At 37.9% G+C, this 25,390-nt stretch overlaps 1 protein-coding gene across 2 annotated transcripts in view; it reads left to right on the top strand.

Moving 5' to 3' along the window:
* CRIM1 (cysteine rich transmembrane BMP regulator 1) overlaps positions 1-25,390 on the top strand; it is a 177,401-nt gene that overhangs the window by 26,760 nt on the left and 125,251 nt on the right. The window lies entirely within an intron of this gene.

Raw genomic sequence — 25,390 nt, forward strand, 5'->3', positions numbered from 1 at the left:
TTCTTTATTTAAGTATACTGAAAATACTTTTCAGCTATCATGTAATGAGAATAGACATGAGTAGGGATGTTTACATGCTATCCTAATTGGGCTCATATTGGCTGCTGTTGTGGGAAACATGGAGGGCTTGCAACACACTCGTATGCCTGCTTATTCAGACTGCCTGCCCCTTCTGAAAAGCCTGCTACTCAAAAAGCAGTTGCATTTAGTTGCACTTGGATGTCAACAAAACTCCCTTTTTCTTGATTCTGTTGTTAATAGATGAGAGATGAGGAGATGACAGTGACATTTAAGGGGAATGTTTTGTAAAGAATACAGTGGCAGGAACATGGAGGGTATATCTATTTGGGAGCTCCTAGCTCCTCCCCCCTGGGTGGAGCATCTCACAATGGTTGAGTCACAAGATGTGTCCTTGATCACCTGTTAAACAGAAAATGGCTTCTGGAGGGAGTTATCTCTGAGCCAAGTGGTGAGACATTGATGGGCCCATTAACACGAGATAAGGAAAACTGCCCAGAGGGCAACTGCTACACCGGGGATGGCAATAGAAAACATCTTGCCTCTCAATCTCGAATAGGCATACAGTACTATTAATGCAAGAGACATCCATGCCCTCGTGATCTACTCATAAGTATGCCATCTCTTTTAATGAAGACCTCTATGAGTGTGTGCTTAGTAATGAATCTGATAAATACTGATTGACAGCTTACTCCATTTGTTGGGTAAATACTGGCTAGTTTAACTTTATTTTGCTCTTCTGGAATAATCACATGACCAAGAATCACATTTTGAATGTAGAGTCTTGGAGGAATTGTACAAGTCTCTTACTTCTCAGTGAGTTCAAATAGAAGTTTGCATGCAAATGATTTTTTTCCCACCTCAGTTTTCTTTCAGTGCCCCAGTCAGTTGTGCAGTCTTCACCTTTTTAGTGCATCTACTATGCCTGCTTCTAACGATCTCTTCTCCAGCTACCCTGCATCAAATCATTCCTTGCTTCTGGTGATCTTCCTGGGTGTGCCCACACCTCATGAATACCTCATTCCTTCCTTCATTCTCTGTGGATCTGCTCTGAACAGCTGAATAAGAAATGCAAGTGCTGTTGCAGCCACTGTCCAGCTCTGCAGTACCACTGTGGGAATGTGATAGGGATGTTTGTGAACTTGTACTCTTGGTGGTGCTAGATGTAACACTCATTCTAATCTGGACAAGGTGGGTTTGGGTGGGCTTTCTTTGTTTTTTTAAGGAGGAGATTTTGGGTTGTCAGGTGCAGGCACCATGGCCTTTTTTGAAAAGCTCTTTATTGGCACACATTTCTGAAGCTTGTTTGTCTTTACAGTTCCTTTTAATATTACTAGTGTTTGTTTCTTTATGAAACGTGTATAGAAATGTTGAAGGATGTACTGTGAGGGAAAGAAGTTCAGACAAAAAAAAGTTTTCAGGAAGATGCTACTTTGGCTCTCAGTTTCTTTATCATAGAAAGGTAAATTGAAATAACAACCCAAATACCAAGAAGTCATCTGGTTTTAATATATTTAAAGAAATACACTATGCTAGCAGAAATGCCTGAAGCATCTTGGTGTTCAGAATTATGTGTATAGTTTCTCTTTTGTATCCTGTTCATGTCATCAGCTCTGTATAATTTCTACCTACAAACCAGTACCATGGAGATCATTCAACAGGCTTTGTTTGTGGTGTAACAGCCAGTGGTATTTATACATAATATGCCTTCAGTTCCAAGTTATGCTCAAGTTATTGTTTTCCTACATCATACAGTAGGAAATATGGTATTTCTTCAAAGTTTAAGGTTGGTTGTTATAAATTACATTATGTTTTGTTTTTCCTACTTTTAAGTAGAACTTTAAAACTTGTGCTTAGAAAGTAATCTTCTTTCAGAAAGGAAATTAGTTGACTGTGTTTTCCTGTGACATGTTGAAAATGACTGATGGTTGCAACTTGAGAGCTCCAACACACAAGATCTGGTGGATCTTACTACTGTCATTTGAGACAGTATAACGTAGCATAAACTGATGATGAAAGCAAGTCTGTACTGAGCAGATAAGCAGTGATGTCTGGATGTAACATCCCAATTTTGTTGAGTGTTTGGAAGTGGTGGTGATTCCTGAACAAGCTATTGCAGTGAGGTAGAGAAAAAATAAACTTCTTAAGCAGCCTTGGCAGACCTGTGATGCTGAAGAGCTCAGTGCTGGTGAAGAGGGTTACTGAAAGTAAATGTAGCGGGCATATGGAGATGCTGAAAATACTACAGTTCCAAAGACAGCTCTGGAGTATGCATTAAGAGCAGCACTACTAAAGATAGTGGTGTATATCTGTCCTGTTGATGAGACAATGACTGATACTGAAGAGATGTTCCCCTTTGATAGAGGTCTTGTATGGGGTCTTGATGGGTTTTTGTTTAGAGAGAGGACTGAAAATTGACTGAGGGAAAATGCCTTGTGTAACTAATCAGTCTTGGGTTATGTTAAAGTTTGTTTTGAAATAATGTGAAACACTGTGTAATATCTGCCTGTGAGATTGGGTTACTCTTGAAAAGAGACTTAGCTTTAAAACACTGTTTTGTCCTGATGTATAGGGTCATACTGAGGCTGTATGAGTGCAGTGAGCTTTATTTAGAAATTCCTGAAATTATTATGATGATCCTTTTGATCTTCCTGCAAATAGATGCAGAGAAGACTGACAATGCTTGTTTGAATGTCCAGATTGTGGCTGTGGTTTGAATGAATTTTCTGCTGACTTCTGTGTGAAAAAATTTAATTTCATCCTTGCCGTTCTTTTGTCATTTTACGGTAGATATAATTACTAGCTGGGATGCAAATGTTTTAATTCTTCAGTGTGGTTTGATGTGGGATATTGTTTTTCTGCTGATTTACGTGAGTGTGGTTGGGGAATGATGCATAGGTCTGGTGTGTCTTGTGCCCCATAGGGACCTCAGTGACCTTGGGCTGCTGATTTCAGAGGGCTTCTGTGACTCTGCCTGGCCAAGAAGCTAGGCAGTAAGGTTCTCTAGAGATGCCACACTGTGTTAAGTGAATTAGATTTGGACTGTGCAGCCAGTGTATCTTACCAGCTCCAGCATGATCCTTTTTAGCAGGTGGATTAAGTCTGTCAGCTCTGCAGTCCCTGGCTTCCATCAGTCTTGAGCATGTGGATTCATTTGGCACTGGAAAAGGTAAGTCCCTTAAAAGGGAATTTTCTTTGGAATAAAACCACCCCATCAAACCCAGCATCACTTTCAGGGAGTTTTTGAAGAGGCTATTGTAGGAGTTAGTGCTGTGTATTTAGCCCTTTATTACCAATGCTGCACGTACCAAATTACCGTAACTTAGATCATAGCTCTCACGTTTCTCAGCATAACTTTTTGAGTCTGACGAAGTTTTGCTGGATCCAAGGGGATCATAGAGTGCTCATGAGCAGTTCTGTGGCTCTTCCTTGTGTGGTCCTGTTTGGACAGGGTGGGAGGCAAATTACAGACTGAAGCTGCTGGCACTGAGCATCTGTAGAAGCTATTGAAGAATGCTCTCTCTCATCTCACTTTGCAGTAGTGGGGCTGCAGCTGATCCAAAGAACTATGCAAGAACAAATGAGCTGAGCAGGAGTCATGCCTTCTAAATGTTTTGAAGGACTCTTCTTGTGTGTGTGGAGGTGCTGCCCTCCTTTCCAGAAGATTATGGTAGAATTACCTTCTTTCAATTGCAGTGAGTGGTTATTGCCTTCACTGCCGCGTTAAGACTTAGCAAAAGGAATGTTAAGTGTACAGATGTTTGATCTGTGGAAAACACGAAGTATCTCTCAGGTACAGTCAGATCATACAGTTTTCTCTCTCTTGTTTAGAATTCATCAATGGATTGTGGTTTTTAATATTCAAAAATAATGACATGGTTGAGACTTCCACTGTCTGTGGCATAAGAGGATATCTAGATATTTACAGTTCTTACTGTTCCACAGTGAATGTTGTGCAGCAGTGGAAGGAGCGATGACCATTGTCTGAGTTAACTCACCTGCCCCCACCACAGGTCTTGACCGCACAGGAATTCAGTTGCATTTCAGTTTTTGGTTCCTAATCTAGAGAATTTGAAATAGCAGTTAAACAGAGGGAAGAGCATTAGGAATAGTAGAACAAGAATTTAAAAACTGGAGAAGAGGGATAAATGTTAAAAACTTTTCTGACTTGCTTTCTAGATCCTTTTTAAGCATCTCTGCAGAGGATACTGAATTTATCTTGCCATATTTCCATCTTTTTTCCTTGGAAAACGGGTGCTGAATCATGAGCAAGAATTCACTAAAATTGTAGTGCTGGTGTACTGTAGTTTTCAATACTGAAGCTTCTGATGTAGCAAATATGAGTTATTGTAATCCATGTTACATTGTAGGTTATTTGACATGGAAACTTCCTCTTGTTAAATAAACAAACATGATGGTAACTGATTCTCTCCTACTTTTCTCACTTATTTTGCTCTTACAGTTTTCTAACTGTAGTCACTTTCCTTTTTCCATGCTAACATTTGTCTTGACTTTTTCTCAGCTAGTTGAGAGAGCTTTATATTCCTGCATTTCACTTAATTTACCTCTAGGATTAACATTTTAGGGAGAAGTTCATTGTTCCTGATAATAAAATCTTTTCTCTTCTAGTCAAGACATCCGATTTCTTCTGTGCTGTATTCCCCAGAAAGTATGAAATGTTCCCACTTCACTATTATGCTAAAATTGCACCTTGCTAACTGCATGTAGAAGTACAGGATAAGTTTTTATCACTGTTTATAATACTTTCATTTCTATACTTTCATGGTCAAGGGGAAAAAATCTAAAGTGTGTTTTTATATGCTACTAATGAAAAATTTTAAAATTATATGTAACTAAAAAAAACCCCAAAACAATAATAAAATCCTGAAATATCCCAAAATGAAAAAAAGCCCAGTATTTGGACAAGGTAGGAGAAGTGACAACCACTCTTTTTCTTTCAATGTTTTCCCTGTAAAGAAGAGATAGCATGTAAACTGCCTTAATTTTCAGTATTTTGCTCTTGCATAGTCATGTTTAGATTCTGTAGTATTATGCAGCCTGCCTGTGTGCCAGTTAGACTTGAAAAAAAAAAAAAAGTCAACTTCTTTATTTTCCCAAAGTTCCAGGTTATTTAAGAAGCAGGTTACTTTTCCTAGGTCAGCAGACATATATCAAATACCATGAAAACCAAGTGCTTGGAGAGCTTCCTAACATTTGAATATGGTGGAAATTTCCTTAGTTGCAGTCTTTAGCTCTGACAAAGCCTCATTCTCATGCTTTCACAGCATGCTTGTCCTTTTAGCATGAAGATGAGTAACATAAATGGCAGTACTCAATACTGACCCCTTGCTAGTTCTTTTTAATTCTTGTGTGAAGTATTTCTTCCATAAGATTTATTTTTGGATGTTGGAAAGAACTTTATTCATAATTGTGACAGACTGCAGAGTCCTCTAGCTTTTCTAGTTACTTTTGGAATATAAAATATTTGATGTGAATATTAAATAAATCTCATTTTTTCTCTCTTTGATTGATAGTTCTCCTTTTCCTTTCTCCCCCACTTGTGAACAAACCTTTGCCAGTTGTAGCCTTCACCCGTAATGTTTCAACCACTGTTGGAATTTTTTTTACTCTGACATGTTTATACAGATGTAGTTGTTTTTGTAATTCCACATTCATAGCATTGCTATTACAATGTGCTCCCATTAATTCTTAGTTCCCACTATTGATGCTGTTTTATATAATAGTGGGAGTTTTCTAATTGTTTTCTGTTATAACACACCAATGATTTTATTTGCTGAAAAGAATCCTGTTTGCCTTATGTATTTGTGTATATAATGTATACAATTTCAGGTTATCTGTTCTTATATTCTTGTCAACTGATATATTGCTGATTGAATTCTAAAATGTTAATTTTAAGAAGTATGTTTTAAATAATATCTAAAGTCTCAGTTAAAAAAATAAAAGGACTGTCTGTCCCTGTAAGATTTGAAAAGCAACACCAAAATATTTTTGAAGTAATATACTATTGTACTCAGCCCCATTCCTGTCTCTGCATTGTCTGCCTGTTGCCTTTTACTTTCAAAGCTGGTGGTACAGGTAAACACTTCAAAGATTGAGGAAGAGGATGCACTTGAGCTCCCCTCAAAGCACTTTAGAGAGGAAGTACAACTGACTCATCAATGAAATTGTCTATACAGCAAATATTGGTAAGTGTACTAAATGAGCTGGAAAAACATTGTCTATGGTCTTTTAGATTTTAGCAGTCCTGTAATAGGACTACTGTTTAGATGAAAATGTATGTTTGCTTTTCAAGTTGAATAATGCTAAGTTAGTCATTCTGTCCTTAATACATCTCTTCTCTCATCTTGGGTCTAGAGTTGTCCATTTCTTTCAGACAATACAAGTTACTTTCCTTAGCCTGCTACTTTTCTTGACTGGCTTTCTTCCTTAGGCTGTATTCTCCTGTTCCTTTCACAGGAAGAGTATCCATGGGAGCATGTATGAAAATGCCTTAGATCTGCACTTAAGTCTTGCTGCTTATTTGCTATGTTAAGTGTTTGTTACACTCAAACCATTCTGAATCTTTCTGTAATTAGGTTTAATATGTCTCTCTATGATGTGGGGCATATATGATCTGATAATAGCTAGGTGAATGTTATCTGATTAAAGTGTAACTGCTCTTGGCCACATGCTTAGCTTACTGCAAATGCAAACTGAAATTTCTAGATTTAGTTGGAATTTGCAGTTGGGGCAGAGTGAACACCCTGTCATTTCTTGTCAATTAGCTGATAAATGCTATCATTTTAAGATAAGGCAATATTAACATGGTTTGTATAGAATAATTTGTGTTCCTGATATCACTGGAAGTGGAAATTTAAAATTTGACCATTATATCCATCCTTAATTTCTATTCTCATTGTGTTTACTTTATACATTACTGCTGCTCTACATTAAACTTTTGTTTTGTTTTGTAAGCCCAAGAGAGCCCTTCAGTAATAAAATAGATTTTTGTAGCTTCTTTTATAGAAACTTCCATTGTGGTAGTTTCCTGGAAAATTTTACACCAGAATTTTCAGGTGTGTGGGTTCTGTTTGTTCTGAATTGATCCTCCCTACCCTTCTTACTCTTCCAAATACACTTTTTCATTAGTTAATTCTGTCAACTCCAGACACCTTCAGATGCATAATTTGGAGTAGCTTCAGGTGTTATATGTTTGTGTCATTGACTGAAAAATTTTGTGGAAGTTATGCTTAGACCACTATTGATTTTATCCCAGTGAGACCTAGAACTTTTGTGCAGATTTTTTTTTTTCTTTCCTTTTTTCGGGGGAGCTGCATGTAGCAGGCCTTCCATCATTATAGGCTGGAATCCTTGTTTCCCTTCATTGTTTTCAAACATGGTTCTTAATGTATTACAAGCAAATCTCTGCTTGCTTATCTTACAAATTTCGCTTGCCTTAACAAAAGCAAAAATACTTTTTGAAATACTAGTTGTCCCCTCTGCTGCACAGCTGTTAAAAACTCTAAATAGCATTTTGCTGTTCTGGTGCTGTCATTCCTGGTAAAGCTTGTCTATGTTAAAATTACTGATGTAGTTAATCGTAAACCTTGAGAAGCAAACAGGCTTTCTGTGACAATTTTTTTATTAAACATTCATAGTAACATCTGTTAACCCCAGTAGGAACTGGAGTAAATGTCATGCTGTCTCAAGGTAGTATTTTGGAGCTTAAGGCTCTAAGTGGCTTCCATCACTCCAAGTTAATTTTAGCTATGAGACAGAAAAATTAAAAATCAAGGAACAGAAAATTCAAGGCCGTCTCTTTGAATATTGAGAGACAGATGCTGCTTCACAAAAGTTCACTTATGAACTGCTTTTGTCCTGAAATGCCCATCTTAAAGATGTGAAGTGATACCAGACAAGCGTCAGTGTATACGTGGGTTTTGGTAACCTGAAAAGGGACTAAAAGCTCAAATGGGAGAGTAAGAAATGCAATGATACCTGTTGATGGGAACTTTGACTTAAGAAAAACAGACAGTGGTGTGACCAAGAGTTGAATGATTTAGATATAAAAAGAGAAGAGAAACAAAATAGATTATGAAGTTGACAGCTTAAGGTCTGTGTGAGTATCAAAGAAGAAAGGCTGAGGTGTGATGGCAGCTGGTGTGGTGCACAGGAAGGTCTAGGAATGGAAGTAACAAAAGAGTTGTTAATAACATAACTGAAGAAGATAACTGAAGAAAAGTGTGTGTAAGTTATGTGCAGTTTTGAGAAGAGGAAAAGGGAGATGGTGAAGAAGGCAGTAACTGAATAAAAGCCTAGCTCTGTAGCTAGGTGAGGATAAGACAATCTTGAGAAGGCTGCAAGATGCCTGAGCTGCTTGAGAGCAGTTGAGGAGAACACCTGTCACTGTGAGTGGAAGAGTGTCACTCGTAAGCAAAATAGTCTCACTGTATGATGAATCATTGACAGGGAAAAGTATAGAAGATAAAACTGAGTAAAGTGAAGAGTGTTAATTCTCTGAGGCAGAAAGGTCAGCTTTGGAATTTGGTAGATTTGGAATTTAAGGCCTCTTTGCTTTTGGTTTTGACAGAAACATGACATCTAAAGAAGTGATACTGCCATCCTAGAAAGTCATTGTAGTGTTAAATACCTGTTGGAGGGCTTTTGGCAGCCTGGTGGTTTACAAATGTGTTCAGAGAGCATTTGATAAGATAGCTACTGAGTAGTGGTAAGGTACAGTCTGTCAGGGTAAAGAACTGCAGTATTGCCCACTTAAAAACTTGTTTTTCTAGGTCAATGGATCTGTGTGAAGAAATGTTCCTCCTGTTATTGTAATTAATTTTATATTGATGGGCAGTGAGTGAGTGAGAATAGTACTTAAAGCAATGGTGGAAGCATTGGTTAGGTGTTTGAAGATGTTTTGAGCACTTCTTTGTAGAGCACCTACTAGGTCAAGACTTTTGATCACATAGTATGAGATAAATCTTCAGTGCCCTGGGGTATGTTTTTTTTTTTTTTTTGTTTTTGTTTTTTTTTTTTTTAACCTCCTGGTCTTCATACTTAAAGAGATATGTTTTATTAAGCTTTAAAATTTTGGAGGTATTCAGCTTCTGACTTTAAAATTAGAATCTTTAGCTCCTTTTCAGTTATCTTGGCTAATTTCCTGTGCAAAGGTTCTTCATTTTCACAGGGGTATTGTGTGTGTTGGAATGGCAAGAAGGTTGGGTACATTTCCATGTTCCCTCTGTTCTTATACAAGCTTAATGCTCGTTTTGTTCCCCATTTAATATAACTCCTAACTTGTCCTTTAAGTGTTTTTTCTGCTTGTATTTTCTGGTAAAAGTTTTACCATAATTTTGATTGAGTGGGTTTTCTTTAGCACTGTCTGAAAAATACAGAGGTCCAAATGTAAACATCCATCTCTCTTTTTCTGGAGAAATTAAACTATGACCTTTTCATAGAATCAGAGATTCACCAAATGGTTTGGGTTGGAAAGGACCTGAAAGATCATCTGATTCCAACCCCCTGCTCTGAGCAGGAACACCTTCCACCATCCAACCTGGCACTGAACACTTCCAGGGATGGGACATCCACAGCTTCCCTGGGCATCCTGTTCAAATGCCCCACCACTCTCACTGTAAAGAGTTTCTTTCTAATATCTAATCTGAACCTACTCTCAATTTAAAGCAATTGCCCCTTGTCCTATCTCTACATTCTCTCCATGTTTCTTGCAGACACCCTTCGTAGGTTGCACTTAGGTCACCCGAAAGCCTTCTCTTTTCCAGACTGAACAAATCAAATTCTCACAGCCTTTCCTTATAGTAGAGGTGTTTCATTCCTCTAATCATCTTTGTGTACCTCCTCTGGACTCAATCCAACTGGCCCAGGTCCTTCCTGTGCAGGGACCCCAGAGCTGGATGCAGGGTTCCAGGTGGGCTCTCACCAGAGCAGAGCAGAGGGGCAGAATCCCCTCCCTGGCCCTGCTGCCCACGCTGCTTTGGATGCAGCCCAGGGCACTTTTGGGTTTCTGGGCTGTGAGTGCCCATAGCTGGGTCACATCCATCCCCTCACCCACCAGCACCCCCAGTTCTGGGCAGGGCTGCTCTCCATCTGTTCATTCCAGCCTGTTCTGACACCAGGGGTGCCCCAACCCAGGTGCAGCACCTTGCACTTGCTCTTATTAACCCACATGAAGTTCCTGTGGGCCTGCTTTTCCAGCTAACATTTGAGCTCTCCCTGTGAGTATCCACCAGGAATACTCCTTGACAGTCTGTAAAGAAGAGACTCCATTCCTTCAGCTTTTTCCTTTAACACCTTGGTGTTGGGGTGTTGTTTGAGCTATGCTTACCTTGAGTGACGTAAGCTTGACAGGTATCTCAGGTCAGCAGTTCTAACAAATGTAACTTCATTGATGTGTTGTCTTTATTCCCCACACAGGGTGTTTTTAATTTATTTTATCAGATAATGACAATTCTTCTCATTTACTATTGTTTCTAATTTCACCCCTCCTTCCTAGGTAGCTGTAATTCCTGGATGCTTAGAACTACATGTAATATGATGGACAGAACTAAAATAGAGAAAGCTATTTTTTGAGGCTTTTGAGTTATAGAGTGTTTTTTGTAAAAGATAGTAAAATGTGATCATCCTTGAAAACTTTATATCATTTCTGGAATCAGTGAGTTGTTTTGGATTTTTGGCTCTTGAAAAATGTAATTTCAAAAACTTTATTTAGAGAAACTTTCTTGTAAAGAAAGTTAATATCGGGGAAGGTGAACCTCAAATAGAAAGATGATCTCATTTTTATTTTCTCTCATCATCTTATGTATCATCACATCAATCTCTTGTCTGTAGTGAAGCTTTTTATACCTCTAAGTTCCACAAAGATTGAGTTTCAAATGTGATAATGCCAGTAACTTTGGCAACTGAGATGCCTGTCACTTTAACTTTTAAATAAAAGCCACCTTTTTAGATAAAACAGTTGTAATAGTTGTAAAAAACATGTTAGAAGCATGAAATCTTATGACAACTTTGTCATGTGTCCTCATTTTCGACAGGTAAATTGTCTTAAATTAGCTCACACTGTTCCTAAAAACAGTGTTTTGCACTAGTCAATACATTTTATATTCCTCCTCTTCAAAGACTTCTGAGAATTGATAATTTTTCCCCCTCTGTACAAAGATTAGATCAATTTTGCAGATACTTTCCTAAATTCCAACAAAAGGAATAGGTAAGTATAACATGCTTGTTCAGGCCCTTTTTAAAAAGCTTTGTGTATACAATGCAATCAAAGAACTTACTGATACACATGTAGAGACAACAGTTTAATATAGGAGTGATCTTTGTGTGATTATTCTCTGGAGATTGCATTAGCAGAGAAGCATAAATCCTTTCATATGCTTTGTCTTCAAAGGGCAGTAGCCAATGTAGCTAAATACTGCAGACAGTTGAAGTTTTGTTGCCTACTAGCACATGTTCTTGCCATAGCAAAACCAGTAAGTGTCTGTAATAGCAGTAAGTTCTAGTCCTGTATAACTTGCTACACCCCATTAAGCTTTAACAGTTCCCCTAGTGTTTAGATTACACAAGTTTGGATGCATGCCTCAAGTGTGCATTTGGCACCTGGTAACTGTTTGTAGCAATCTTTCTTTTCTCTCTGATTTTTTCAGCAGAGATTCTTATGTTAGAAATATGTGGCAGGGGAGAAAGAGATATCACAAGCCAATGCTTCTCTCTAGTCTCCTATTGCATCAAGCAGTTACTTTCTTTTTTTCTTCTTCATTATGGGTTGGTGAGGAGGTTTTTCTGGATTTTCACACGCAGTTTAGGTATCCATGATATGGAGGTGTGGCTGAGATAGAAGTGCACAGGCTGGTACTTCCCCGATGACCTTGATTGACAATTCTTTTGCTTCCTGGTAGGTGGGAGCCATAACTCTTAGTATAAGGACTCTGTTGTAGGCTGGAGGAAGAGGAAGACTGCAATAAAGAGGATAACTGGTAAGTAACACTTATCCCCCTCTTATAAAAGTCCTACCAGTTTATGGCAATTGTTCTGGAAAAAAAAGTTTGATTCTGGATGAAAAAGGCCCATTCCTGAGGCTTCCCAGAAAATGTTCTATATTGCCTAGTGACATACCTTAAACGCTAAGAACATCAGGGTAACTAAGAATAGTTGTATCAAGCTTTGAGGGTGTAAAGAGCAGTCTCAATATGAAAAGCTTCAGAATAGCGGGTATTTCCGGTGTATTTCTGGATTAAAAGTGCTCAAATACAATTTTAGGAAGTGTATTAATTTTTGCTGTGGGTGAAGAGCATGGTTTCCATGCAAAAGGAATATAGGCATTTCAAAACTATGTCTGCTTTTTATCTGTATAACATTTTGATGTTGTAGGCAAACATATGTTCTTTAATTGAATTGCCTCTGATATGTGTTTGAATGATGTGTTTCATTCTAGTACTCCTTAAAAATCTTTAAGATTTCTGGGTGATGGTAAAATAGGCTTGAGAATGGACTACTTGGTGTTTGAATATTGGTATCAGTAAATCCCAATAAAATAGCACATGTATTTTTAACCAGAGGAAGAGAAGGGTGAAAAAATGGCAACTACCTGTCTTGTCCATCTGTACTTGAGCAAAATCAGTGGTGCCACTTAAAATCAGTGTGTTGCCATTAGTGTGGCCTTGAAAAGCAGATGACTTCCCAATGCTTTGAAAATGATTGTGTTGAAAATGATTCTCAACTTCTTGATGCTGTGTGATGAAAATTACTAGTTTTATGTACAGCATCAACATTGCAGTTTTTTTGTGTTGATTTTCAGTGTAAAGTGCATGAGCGTGATTACTGTGCCAAAGTCGGTACTAAAAATTACTGGAGAAGTTTCAAGAATTGTCTTGGTTGCCCTTGGCTACCTGATAAGTTTTGTAAGGTATTAGAAAGTAATAATATCACATAGTAAAAAAACTGGTCAGATTAAACAGGCAACATTACAGTGCTTCACAGGTAAATTTTGCGGTGCTTTTGCAGGTATAAAGACAAAAATAGGTTGTGGAATGCTCGTTCATTGAGCGATGGTTGCCATCCTTCTGAGTGGGCAATGAGTTGGGGTAAATTTGTGTTTTCAGAACATAAGCCTCCAGAAGGCCTTGAGAAGAGTTGGTAAGGTAGTTATGCTGACAAAGAAATCTGCTTAGCTAAGTAACTGGTTTGCATTATTGGCTGGAATCTGCATGGTGATATAAAACAAGCTATGAGCAAAACAGGAGGATAGATGGATTACAAATGTATCACATGAGTTTGCCTTAGGATCTTGAGTATGCAAGGATAAATGGTTCCTTTCTACAGGATAGAATAAAGCATTGTTATGAATTACAATTGCAGTTCCTTGTATCTTTCAACAGTACTTTAACAAAATGGGAAACGTTGGAGGATGAGACATACTTGGTTAGTTACTGAACTTTTTGTTAAATATGTAAATATGAACTAATCTTGTAATCTTTGCTAATGTCAAACTTTTACTTGACCTCCAATTACATGGAAGCACTGCCTTTAAAGAGTTTTACTTAAAAATCAGTTGATGATTCATAATTTAATACTTCCCTTGGTTTTATTGTCATCAGCTTTGCAAGAGAGTTATTTTTGGCAACATTACCACGCTGTAACCAATTTCCAACCTTCAGCCTTGAAAACATATTCTTGTCTTAAAACCATATTAATGCTTGATCAGACTTTCTTAATTTCAGCTCTATATGTATGTAGTCTGGTAGCTCCGCAAGTATAGGAAGACAGAATACATTAAGTTTTCTGTAAGTGTGGCAGGGTTCCTTCTCAGCCCTTTGAAATAGAGATATTCTTTCTGCTTCAATTTCTTAATCTGAGAAACTGCTATGTTTCTTTGTGAGCTTAATAAGAATTAGAGTGTGCTCACGTATTTTAGTGTCTCTAATAACCAAGGCAGTTGAGGCTAAAGGGCCAGGTTTTCTGGGCTCTGAAGATAAATGGAGTTATCCCACAGTTGATTTTAGTGGACAGTTACATTTTAGTGAGGTTTCCGGAGCTGAAAAGAAAATAATGAATTAGTACTGAGAATTCTTGGAGCTGTCAAAAGTCATAAGTATTTAATTTGTATCCACTTTCAGATGTCTTGAAGGAAAAAGAGACACTTTGGCTACACGTGTCAAATAAAAGGCGTGTTAAAGGCTGGCACGTATGCCTTTAGCCCTTGGTTTGCTGTAAGTTACACAGTGACCCTTTCACAAACAGTTTGTCTCTTGCACTGATACTACTGGGAGAATGTCCATTAGTAGTTCTAGCTGTAAACAGTATTGATTTCTGCTTTGGTATATCTAGTTAGTACCCATGTCATCTTACTGCTTCTGATTGGGAGCAAAGGGCCTGATAGTCAGCTGCAAGAAGAAGCAAACAGATTCAATGCAAGACAGGTCCTTTTTTTATTTTCTCACTTTTCTTAGAAAATGTGAGAAGTCTGTTTAATTGCTTTCTTCCCTCTTCCTACTCCTCTGAGTTGTTCAGAAAATTGTAGTGATAATAGTCTTGCAGGCTTCTGTGCAGCTTTTATTTCCCATTCTACCTTTTCCCTTACGATTTGGAAAAGTGGCATTTCCCCACCCTGGCAACAGCTGATTTTCCTCCTCAAAGGAATTATATGGTTACAATTAATAACTTCTACTTTGGTGTGAAATTTCCAATTTCCCATATGAAGATGATCAGAAGACATGCTCAGAAGACATTAACTACAAAATAGTGTATGCTGTGATGTGGAAGTGCCATAGTTACTGGTACTCCAGCGCATGCACAGGGAACCATTAGCAATCTGACTACTAATTGATAGCTTTTTGGATGATAGCTAATGGTGGCTGTTATAAATTATACATGGACCTTAAAAGGAGAAAAAAAGCTACTCCAAGACCAGAAATTGTTTCAAATGTGTATCCTGCTTAGAGTAAGGGAGAAAAGACACCCTGGCTAGTTAGGGAAAATTTGATGAACAATTTTGCAGAAAGCAGTAGAAAATAGTTGTTGATTGATATAGAATGAGAAATACTGCAAAGTGATTCTAAAAAAAAAAAAAACAACCAAACAAACAAAAAAAAACCACTAAGAAAAACAACCCTGAAGTCTTAAGTGAGGAAGTATGCAGCCAACTTCCTAAGACACCAGAAATGCCCAATGTAACCTAGTACATTGGGCTGAAATAATGTTTGTTCAAGAAAAGTCTCACACATAACCCAGAAGACTGTTTTGTGCTAAAAAGTAAATGTAACTGAAGTAACATTCTGAAAGTGTGATGTTTGCAGGCTGCTTTCCAGGCAGACAGATTTGGTGTTTGACCACACTTCTGTGAAGCATATTTTCTGTGTATTGAACCAGAGTGACACTTGCTGCAATTTGTGACTCTGTTGTGCCCAACTCTCCCACTGGGCATCTCTGAAAAGTTGTGTGCTGCTTTCTTTGTAGCTCCAGTCAGACACTTGGAGCCAGCAGTTACAGCAGCGCTGCCAGGAAGGGGTGACCTGCTGTCATCAGGTCTGTAGCCACCATGCTTTGAGGCTGGTGTAGCTGCTCTTGCTTTCCTTAATCATTTTTTTTGCTGTCATTGTAGCCTTCAGAAGTCCCTGTGGTTTTTACCCTGACTACCAGTTTCAAATAAGATTTGGTTTTCTTTATGTCACCTTGGTGTGCCTGAGCAATTGTGTCTGAGTAGCCCAACTCCACATACATTTTATTTTGAGTTTATATAAATTACTCAGGAAGTGCCTGGGAAAGGCTGTTTACTTAGGCTGTTGCTTATTGTGTGGTGAATATGTGAACTGGTCTACACCATAGACTGAGAAAAACTTTAGCCTTTTTTACAGGGACAACAAATTTTAATATATATTTGCAACAGTGGGGTTAGCTATCTTTCGTGTACACAAGAAGAGGGAAAGAGGCTTTTCTAAAATTCAGCATTAAAATTTCAGTGAAAAGCATTATTTTAGTCTGTCTTTGTTCCCAAGATATTATGATGCATTGTCTTCCTTGATGGCATTGTATGAAGAAAAATATTCATGATTGAAGTACACTTAAGAGCTTTGGAAAAGCAGCATTTGATAAATTTTATCAGTAAAACAAACACAAGGCGAGATGATGAGCATTTGACTGTTACTTGCTTAGTACCAGTCCTAATTGAATTGACAAGAAATTGGTCTTATTCCAGCATATGTGAAAATCTATGAAAGAAAATGTCAATAGTCTAGAAGCTTATTTTCATGCTTTCCTAGTAAATTGAAGCATTCAGAAAGTCTTATAACTGTTTTGAGCAGAGAATGTGCTATACATGATGAAGGCAAGCAAGAGAGCACTTTTGTGCCTGGGTGTGTGACTAATAAACACCACAGGGCAGACCAGCATTTCCCACAGTCAGTTGCCCAGCAAAAGATTCAGATTAAAGTGTTTTTGTGAGGCTTCTGCCATGGATGTTTAGCACCTTGTGTGTACACTTGAGGGAAGAACTCTGTGCTTTGAAGCTCTTCATCCCTTTGATTTTTGCATTGACTTGGTAATCTGTAGTATCTTCATTGTTTTCATTGGCTATAATTTACTGCAACAATTCTTCATACTTGCTTTATTAAATAGGTGATGGGAGCTGTATAGGTTTGTTAGTCATATAATGTTAAGCAAGATAAGAAAGAAAGGTGGTGAAAAGTGAGTTTGTTTTTATAATGTGGATGATTATTAACTTTGCTGTTTAGGGATACTGAGTAATTAACACTTGCTTAACACAGACCTATTATATAATAAAGCAGTACTTCAAGTGCACCAGAAACTGAAATAGAGGTATTGGAAAGCAGCATAAGTATAATGAAGGGCAATGCTAAATGCTAGAATGTTGGATGCATTGGGATACTGTGCTGTGTTAAAAGAGTAGATTTTTTTATTGCAATCAGTTCTGGAAGTGGTAGGATACCTATTAATGCTTCCACATGATTATGAGGTATGCAAGAAGTATAGTGTATTATATATGTCCAGAGAAACCAGGAGTTTCTGGCCCTGCTGCTTATATTTTGGAGGGAGTCAAAAAAAGAAAGAAATCATTAAGGGAAGGGGAAGGGGAGACTAAAAACCGATTATTTAGTGAACAATGTAATGACTGAAAGTCCATTGGGATACAGTTGAAAGGGCATACTGTAATTAGGTCATTTGATGACCTGGAATAAAAGGTCTTCCCTGAAGCTCTGCTGAGAGTCAAGGTTTTCATCTTCCTTCCTTCACTAGTTTTCCTCTTTCCAGATATATGTAGATGGCATCTATTCATATTGAGACTTCATAAACAGGCATTTTAGCTCTGGTAAATAATAATTTTTACTTCGTGGTTCTCCTACCTTTTATAATCAGTCTCTTGTGGAAATCTCTGCACAGAGAAGTAAATGCAGGTTTTTGTGGTTTTAGAGCGTCCTGTTGGTAAAGCAAGCATGTTTCAATGTATCAGTCATATTTTTAGGATGTGAAAGAACAGTTTATGCCATTTAAAACTTTCTGACTTGGACTGTAACATAGTAGCTTACAGGAAAATAGTGTTCTGGAAACTGCACCATTCTAGGAAATTTGGCACTTTATTTTTACTACATCCTTAACATTTAGTTTTTCATGCAGTTGCATTGCTCATTAATTATAAATTCTTACTTCTGTGGTTTCTTAAGAAGACATCTTAAGATTTTAATTCATCTTAATTTTAATTGATCTCATCATCTTAAAATCATACTCCAACTCTTAGTTTCGAAATTTTTGGAAGAATGTTTATGAATGGAAGGAGAAATATTTTCAGCACCAAGTGGAACATTTTTGAGAGGACAAGCCAAGACACAATGAAGAAAATGCTTAGTACTCATTTTAAGGATTCTCCTGTTAAGTTGCTAATCATGTCAGGCTTCACCTTGTGCTGCAGTACAAATGTAGAGAGTATAGTGCTGCCTGTAGCAGGTTTAACTCTGAAATAGTAGAAATTAATGAAACTCAGGCACCTGTTTCATGGATATTGCTCTGAACAATGGGGAGATCTTATATTTGGAGTAGTAGTTCCAGTAGGATTATTAATTTTGCCTCATCTCCTACATAATTTGAGTTGATAGAATTCAGCATACTTTCAGGTTACAGCATTTTCCATCACCAGATTCTTGTACCTTAAGCTGGAAGATACCATCCAATCTGACCTCCACTTTAAAGTGACAACTATAATTTTAGCCAGTGAAACTTAATTGAAGATATTAATAGCAAGGTTACTCATATGCAATAACCAGTAAAAATACTCAGATGCAGTACATACCATAAACCATAAAACTCTTTCTTATTCTTTCCCAAAAAACTCTTGAATTGAAATTCAGGCCTTCCTTATGCTAAGGTGAAAATGTGCATTCAGGATAGTTGTATTCAGATTATATAATAAAAGCAAGGGTGCTGGATAAAAAATGGCATGTTTGTAACATCAAAACTTTAGCTCTCAATAATTTTAACATTTTGAAAAGAGAAACAAAGATCCTTTTTCTACTTGGTTTAATGGATTTTCTGGTTTGGATGCTTTGAAGCAGAACTGTCCTCTACCATGCTTACATTAAGTCTCCCAAAATGCTAAGTTTTCACTTTAAAAATAGATTATGTAAGAGTACAAAATATGAAGTCAAACTGCACACCAGAAGAACTCATGTCTGCTTGGTGGAATGGTAACATTAATGGTTTAGAATCAGAGCTATCTATTCTGTCTGGCAGAGTTTTGCTTTCCAGCCAGGCAGTTTTCACAGGTTTTCTGATTCATGGTAAGCCTTTCCAAATCACTCCGTAGACATTGAGAAAATCCTGCTGTCTTTTCCACTTTTGTGGCTGGTTTGGTCATCTGTCGTGTGCCTTCTCAGAGATCTCCTGTGCACTGGGATCCTGGGCTTGCTGTGTTTCTGCCTGTCTGCTGTCTCATCCTGAGTCTGTGGCAGCTTCCCTGGCTGGGTATGTTTAGCTGCCTCCAGGGAAAGGGACACTTTCTGTCTTTCATAACATCTCACCTGAAAGAGTTCAACGTACTGGACACAGCAAACATGCAATTTTCTTCATGGTTCTTCACCAAATGATGAATGTTTGTTTAATTGACGAAGAACACACTCAGCACTGAGTACTACAAGTGTAGTGAGCTCTGAGTGAGCAGAGCACTGCCCTGGGGATACCACTCCACATTCTGGGATACCTGACTTCCATACAGGAAGAGCACAGTTGTCTTAATAAGCACTTGAGAAGTTAATCCATTGACTCTCCTTTCTGATGTGTCTATATGGGAACCTGGCAGAATTCCCCATTGTGGTCTGCCTGGGGTTGCTGCAGTGGCCTCACAGCACTGCAGCTTATGGTTCACTACAGGGTGGTTGCTTTGTGGTGAACCATAGGAAGTCTGGCTTGAGACCATTGCCAGCTGCTGTTTCCAATGCTGGTACAGCTCCAGAGGCAAGAGAAAGGCAGGGTTCTACAAATAGTAAGGCTAATGAAATGACATAAATCTAAAAATCAGCTATCTAAAATGAACTGCATTTTTTTCCATCGCAATTTTTCACTAAGGCTTTGTAATAATAACCTGTTCCCCAGTGTTCTAGTTCTGAAGGACTTTTTACTTTCACAAGGAATTAGCATCTTCAGCCAAAGCTTGAACTTCCTCTGTGATTATTAAACATGAGTGAATTCCCTATCAGTCTCTCCTATGCTGAGGACTTCAGGTTTTGTTTTTTTTTTGAGGTGTAGTCAACCATTCTGTTCTCCTGCCCTGCCATCTCTCATACTGTTTCAAAGTGCATACTTACCAGCTGGTTTGTGTTGAAAGCTTAATGTCATTGAAATGTGACTGATGTGACTGGACAGGAATCTTGAATTACGGAAGATAGCAATTTTAATATGACACCATCAGCAGTTTTGTGCTGTAGTCATATGCTCATGAATAGTGCTTTCACTTTGTTTTACATACTTTGTACATATTAAAAGCCAATATTTATTTCTTGTTTTGAGTTGTTGTAATCAAATACAGCAGTTAAATACCTTGATCAATGTGGCTAGAAATAAAAACAGCCTCAGCCTGCATTTGATCATGTGGTTTGAGGTGATGTTGCTTTTTTTATTTTTAAAAGGAAATTGCCATAATGTAAGCCTGGATGCGCATCTCAAATTACATTAAGAGTTATGCAGATTAAAAACATCTTTTTCTGTTCAACTTACACAGAAAGTATAAGTGCAGGATACTAACAAATGTGTAACTGCAGAGAATCGGTGGAAATCTGGTTACCGTGAAGGCTAGCGTTGGAAATGTAGTAGTGTCAAATTTTTAGCAAGAGCTTAATAAGGATCTAGGGATAATGACACTATAGGACAGTCTAGCAACCTGAAAGTGGCAGCTGCACTTTTTGTGAGAGTGACCATTTGTCCTTCAGCCTCTATTTAATTGTTATCTTTCCTTTTTCTGTTTTTTCTTAAGTTATGGTCACAGTGAGACAGAAGTAATGTATCTGAATAATTATGCTACTTGAATATTCATTACTTGACTGTTAAGCAGGTCATTTTTAATACAGGTAATTTAGAAATATAGATTGCTTTTGCATGGCAGTAAGCCAAACCTTGCCTTAGGTATTGGTATTAGATGTGCATTCTGTTTGTTTTTGTTTTGACTTGCTCGTAGTGATAGCTCCTTTTTTTTATAATCAGTTCAAGAATGTTACTAATGGTAACTAGCTTGTGCTCCTAAGAGGAGGTTCCTAGATGTGTTTGTAACTTTTTTAGAATTGAAAAGGTTCATTCTACCTTCAGTGTGTTTAATGTATAAGGAGAAGTGTAATGTTTATCTTTATTACAATCCTGTAACAGGAGAAAAGATGCCATTTAATGGGGTACATATATGGATTTTAAAGATGAAGGTGTAAAAGATCTAGAGCCTGCAAGCTAAAAATTAGGGAAAAGATTCATTAATGTTAAGGCTGGTTAAGCTTTAAATTAGTATTTTTCCTATCACTTGCAGATGTAAAGTCAAGTTCTGAGTAACTTTCTAAAAAGATTCATAAGCTTAATTGGAGACAATAATTGCTTGTTTGTTTGTTTTGGTGGGGTGGTATGTGAGTGTTACAGAAGTCAATTTATATAATATGGATTCTTACACTTGGTATTGAAATAGTTTGGAGGTTCATATGTATGAATGATTACAAAATTTATTTGAATGGAGTGTAAAGCAAGGGAGTAATGGTCTACACTAGTCATCTGACAAAGTCATCAAGATTAGTCAGCATGGATTCACCACAGTGAAGTCATGCTTGACCAACTCAATAACCTTCCATAATGATATGACTGGCTTGGTAGATGAGAGGAGAACAGTGGACAGTTGCCTGCCTTGGCTTCAGTAAGGCTTTTGGCACTGCTTCCAATTAGATCCTCATAGAGAAGCTGATGATATATGGGTTGGCTGAGCAGACAGTGAAGTAAAAACTGGCTGAATGGCCAGGTCCACAGAGTGGTGGTCATTAGTTCAAAGCCTAGCTGGAATTTGGCAGCTAGTATTGTAACCAGGAGTGAGTACTGGAAATCAGTCCTGTTGAACAGCTTCATTAATGATTTGCATGGTTTGGCAAATTGGTTGATGATACAGAACTGGGGGGACTGGCTAGTACACAAAAGGGACATGCTGCCATCCATAAGGACCCTAACAGCCTGGAGAAATGGGCTGGCAGGGTCAACAAGGTGGAGTGCCAAGTCCTGCATCTGGAGAGCAAAAACCCCAGACGGCGCCAGCATGTGCTCGGGGCTGCCCAGCTGGAAAGCAGCTTGGCAGAAAAGGCTCTGGCTGTCTGGGTGAGCATGGGCCAGCTCTGAGCCCTTGCAGCAAAGAAGACTGATGGTGTTTTGGGGCTGCATTAGAGTGTTGCTGTCAGGTGAAGGGAGGAGATCCTTTTCCATTACTCAAAACTGGTGAGGCTGTACCTGGAGTACTGTGTCCAGCTCTGGGCTTCCCAAGAGAGCTATGGCCATAGCAGAGAGTGTCCATCAAAGAGGACAAGATGATTAGTGACTAGAGGATGATGAAAGGCTTGTGACTTCTCATTATGAAAGGCTTGAGAAAGCTGGGACTGTTCTGCTTATAGAAAAGGAGGCTCAGGAGTGGTCTCCACAAGTATTATCTGAAGGGATTGCATGCAGTAGACAGAGCCACCTTTCCAGTGATGCCCAGTGACAGCACCAGAGGTAATGGTCATGCACTGAAACACAGGAGATTCCCTCTGAACATCAGGAAACACTTTTTCATTGTGAGAGTGACCAAGTGCTGGCAAAGGTTAAACCAAAGTCTTTATCCTTAGAGATACACAGAAACCATCTAGATGTGATCCTGGACAGCTTGCTCAGAATGGCCCTGCTTGAGTAGATTTGGGCTTCGTATATTTCTGTCTTCCTGATTTAAATAAAATAATACAATTGACTTTGTTCTGTGGAACCAAAAAAAAAAAAAGGAATTTATTAAAAATAAAAAGACTGCTTGCAAGGGCTTTTATGCTCTTGTCCACTCAACTGTGAACTTCAGCATAGGTCTTCTAGGAAGAGGATGAAAAAAATGCAGTGTTTACTGCAGGGAAAATATTCTAGGGTAGGCATGTAAGACAGGAAAGCACTGGCTGTATCATACTTTTCTTTCCTTTGAACAAAGAGACTAATCCTTGTTGTCGGTCCGACTTTTAAAATAAAGCCTTAAGGATTTTTCTTCTGTGAAACAATTGTAGAACAGTAGAAACAACATCCAATTCAGAAATTGTTATAATCATGAGTTAAATATTTGAATATATTCTTCTGTATTCTTAGTATGCTTCCATCTTAGTATCTTCAAACTGCAAGAGTTGTATTATGTAAACATATTAAAGTAGCATTCTGCAAGAAATTACTGCTTTAATAGTTGTGTTACAATATCAAATATTGCAAGAAAATGACCACTTTCCAAATAGCTTTCATGTATTTTTTGAAAGGTTATTGCAATCTCTTGCCTTAAAACCTTGGATGAGAAACATGTAATTATTATTCTTTAAAATGTGACTTGATTTTCATACTATTACCATTCACATTTGGAAGAAAATTTACTCTTGGTAGTATGCCTCACCTCATATACAACATCCAGATTTTAATTTCATAGTTCAATTGAGACATTCTTTTCATGTTTCAGAACTGTAGAAGAAGTGACCATGAGATCATGAGAAATTCAGTTTTTGAAGCAAAATGTTTGAAAATACAGATGAACATCTTCTCTTCATGTATCTTTTGGGGGAGGAAAAGGTCCAACAAATATTGATATCCAAAAGTAATTTTTCCAAGAAAATTTGTTGCAAGTAAATATGGAGTAACAGCAAGCACTTTTTTGTTATTCTGCTTTTGGGGTTTTGTACCTCTCTCCCTGCTGTTTTTCATGAGTGTCCTACTTTGCCTTAGCAATCTTTTGGTGTTTTTCTGGTTCACCGAAAGTGCTACGGAGTTTCACATTTTAACAGGGTCAAAATTCTGTCTTGCGCAGTGGACTAAGCCTTAATTTTCTGTTATTACAGTGATAGCTGCTTTAAATTAAAAAAGATGAAAGATACTTTAGAGTTTTTTACACTGTTCTCTACTTCCCTGTTAAGTGCTTAATCATTTAATTCATGGAGTTAATTTAAAGTTAAGAAAGTATTGTAAAAACGACAGTATTTCTTTTTTTTCAAAATGCTTTTCATGTCATGCTGACTTGTTCCAGTAAGACAACTTCAGCAGGACAAAACCAATGTTTTATTGTGTGAGAAGTGCCTTAGACACCTTGTTTCTGAGCTTTCACTACTAAAGCCTCATTGAGGAAGGTGTGAAAATCAAGTTATTTCATTTGCTGCTTGCAGTATAACCTTAAAGGATGTTCTGAAGTTATCATCTGCCACTAGTCTGTATTACAGTATTTGGAGATTGACAAAACTTCACTTAGTGAGGGCACTTGAACTTGCTTCTATGCCTGAAGTAAAAGGCCTTCAAAAAGCATCCCTGTAGAAGAGCCATAAAGAGTTTAAAGCTGTCCCTTTGTCTAGCTTTTAGTTGCAGCAGTTTAAGCTACCAGATGAATAATGGTGAGCACTTCCAGCATGGAGTTTCTCTCCTCTGCTGGCTGAACAGCTCCTCTCAGCACTCTTCCAGTTTTCGTCCAGATCAGCCCTTTCTGACCCCTCCTGCAATGCCTCTTCTACATTGCAGCTCTTACCTTCTCCCATACTCTTCTGTTCATGGCACAAAGTTCATAAATTAAAAATATAATTATATCTTTTCTCACTACTTTTAGTTTACTTAATCTCTTTCATAGCAGACTATGGTGTCTAGCAGCATTGCACCATCCCTTTTAGCCGTGGTATGGTTATTAGCATATAAACATAAGTTTAGTGCACAGATTACTCATAATACTAAAAATATGAGCAACTGAATAAATTGTTCCTTTCTAGAGTGCTTTGTCCTTGCATCATAATGCATTTTACCATACCTCTATTTGAAGAAAAGCCCAGAAAACCCATATGTACATATAATGGTACCTCTGTTCTTCGAAGAAGTTGAAGATTTTACTGGGCTGTTTGGATTAGGGTAGTTTCTGCTAGGTGCAATTGTGATACATTCTGCACATTTTTTAGTGTGTCAAAAGTGCGGATATGTTGCATTGTGGTTAACAGGGAAAGTGGGGAAGATGATCCAGGTCACCAAAGGTCTGAAATGCCTTTGCAGATATCCAGACTTGTCCATAGCATTATGTCAGGATGGGGGAATAGGGTTCCTAGGTCAGATATGTCAGCTGGATGCCTCAAGTTGAGCATGTGTAGGTGACAAAAAGCTCCTTGTCATTGTTAGAAAAGCTTGTGCTGTGTTTCGCGGTTTTCTGCCTCTTTTTGCATCTTTCATGGCAACTAGGCAAAGAAAGATGCATGATATGTAATTAACAACTAAACACGTGGTGACTGCCAACTATTCTAAAAGGCAAGAGAGTATTGAACTAAAAAAAAAAATCTGACAGCAAACAAAAAAAATCCTTCAAACCCCCCCATCCACCCTATCCCTCCAAAAACCAACCCAAACCTAACAACAGAGAAAACAACTTTTATACTTTTCTGTCTCTCAGGTAACTAGATAATGACAATAATCAGATACTTTATTGTTCGTTATCCTTACCTTTTAAGAATGTATTTTCTTGTATTTCAAACTCCATCTTTATTTGACTGGAATTGGCAACCAGTTTAAAACCTCTCAGGTAGAGGTGCTAGCAGATTGCATAAGCTTGAGAAATTCAAATAAGAAAGGATTAACTTGCTTTTAGCACTGGCAATAAATGCCA

Source organism: Taeniopygia guttata, chromosome 3 (genome assembly GCF_048771995.1).
Source record: "Taeniopygia guttata chromosome 3, bTaeGut7.mat, whole genome shotgun sequence".
NCBI lineage: Eukaryota > Metazoa > Chordata > Aves > Passeriformes > Estrildidae > Taeniopygia > Taeniopygia guttata.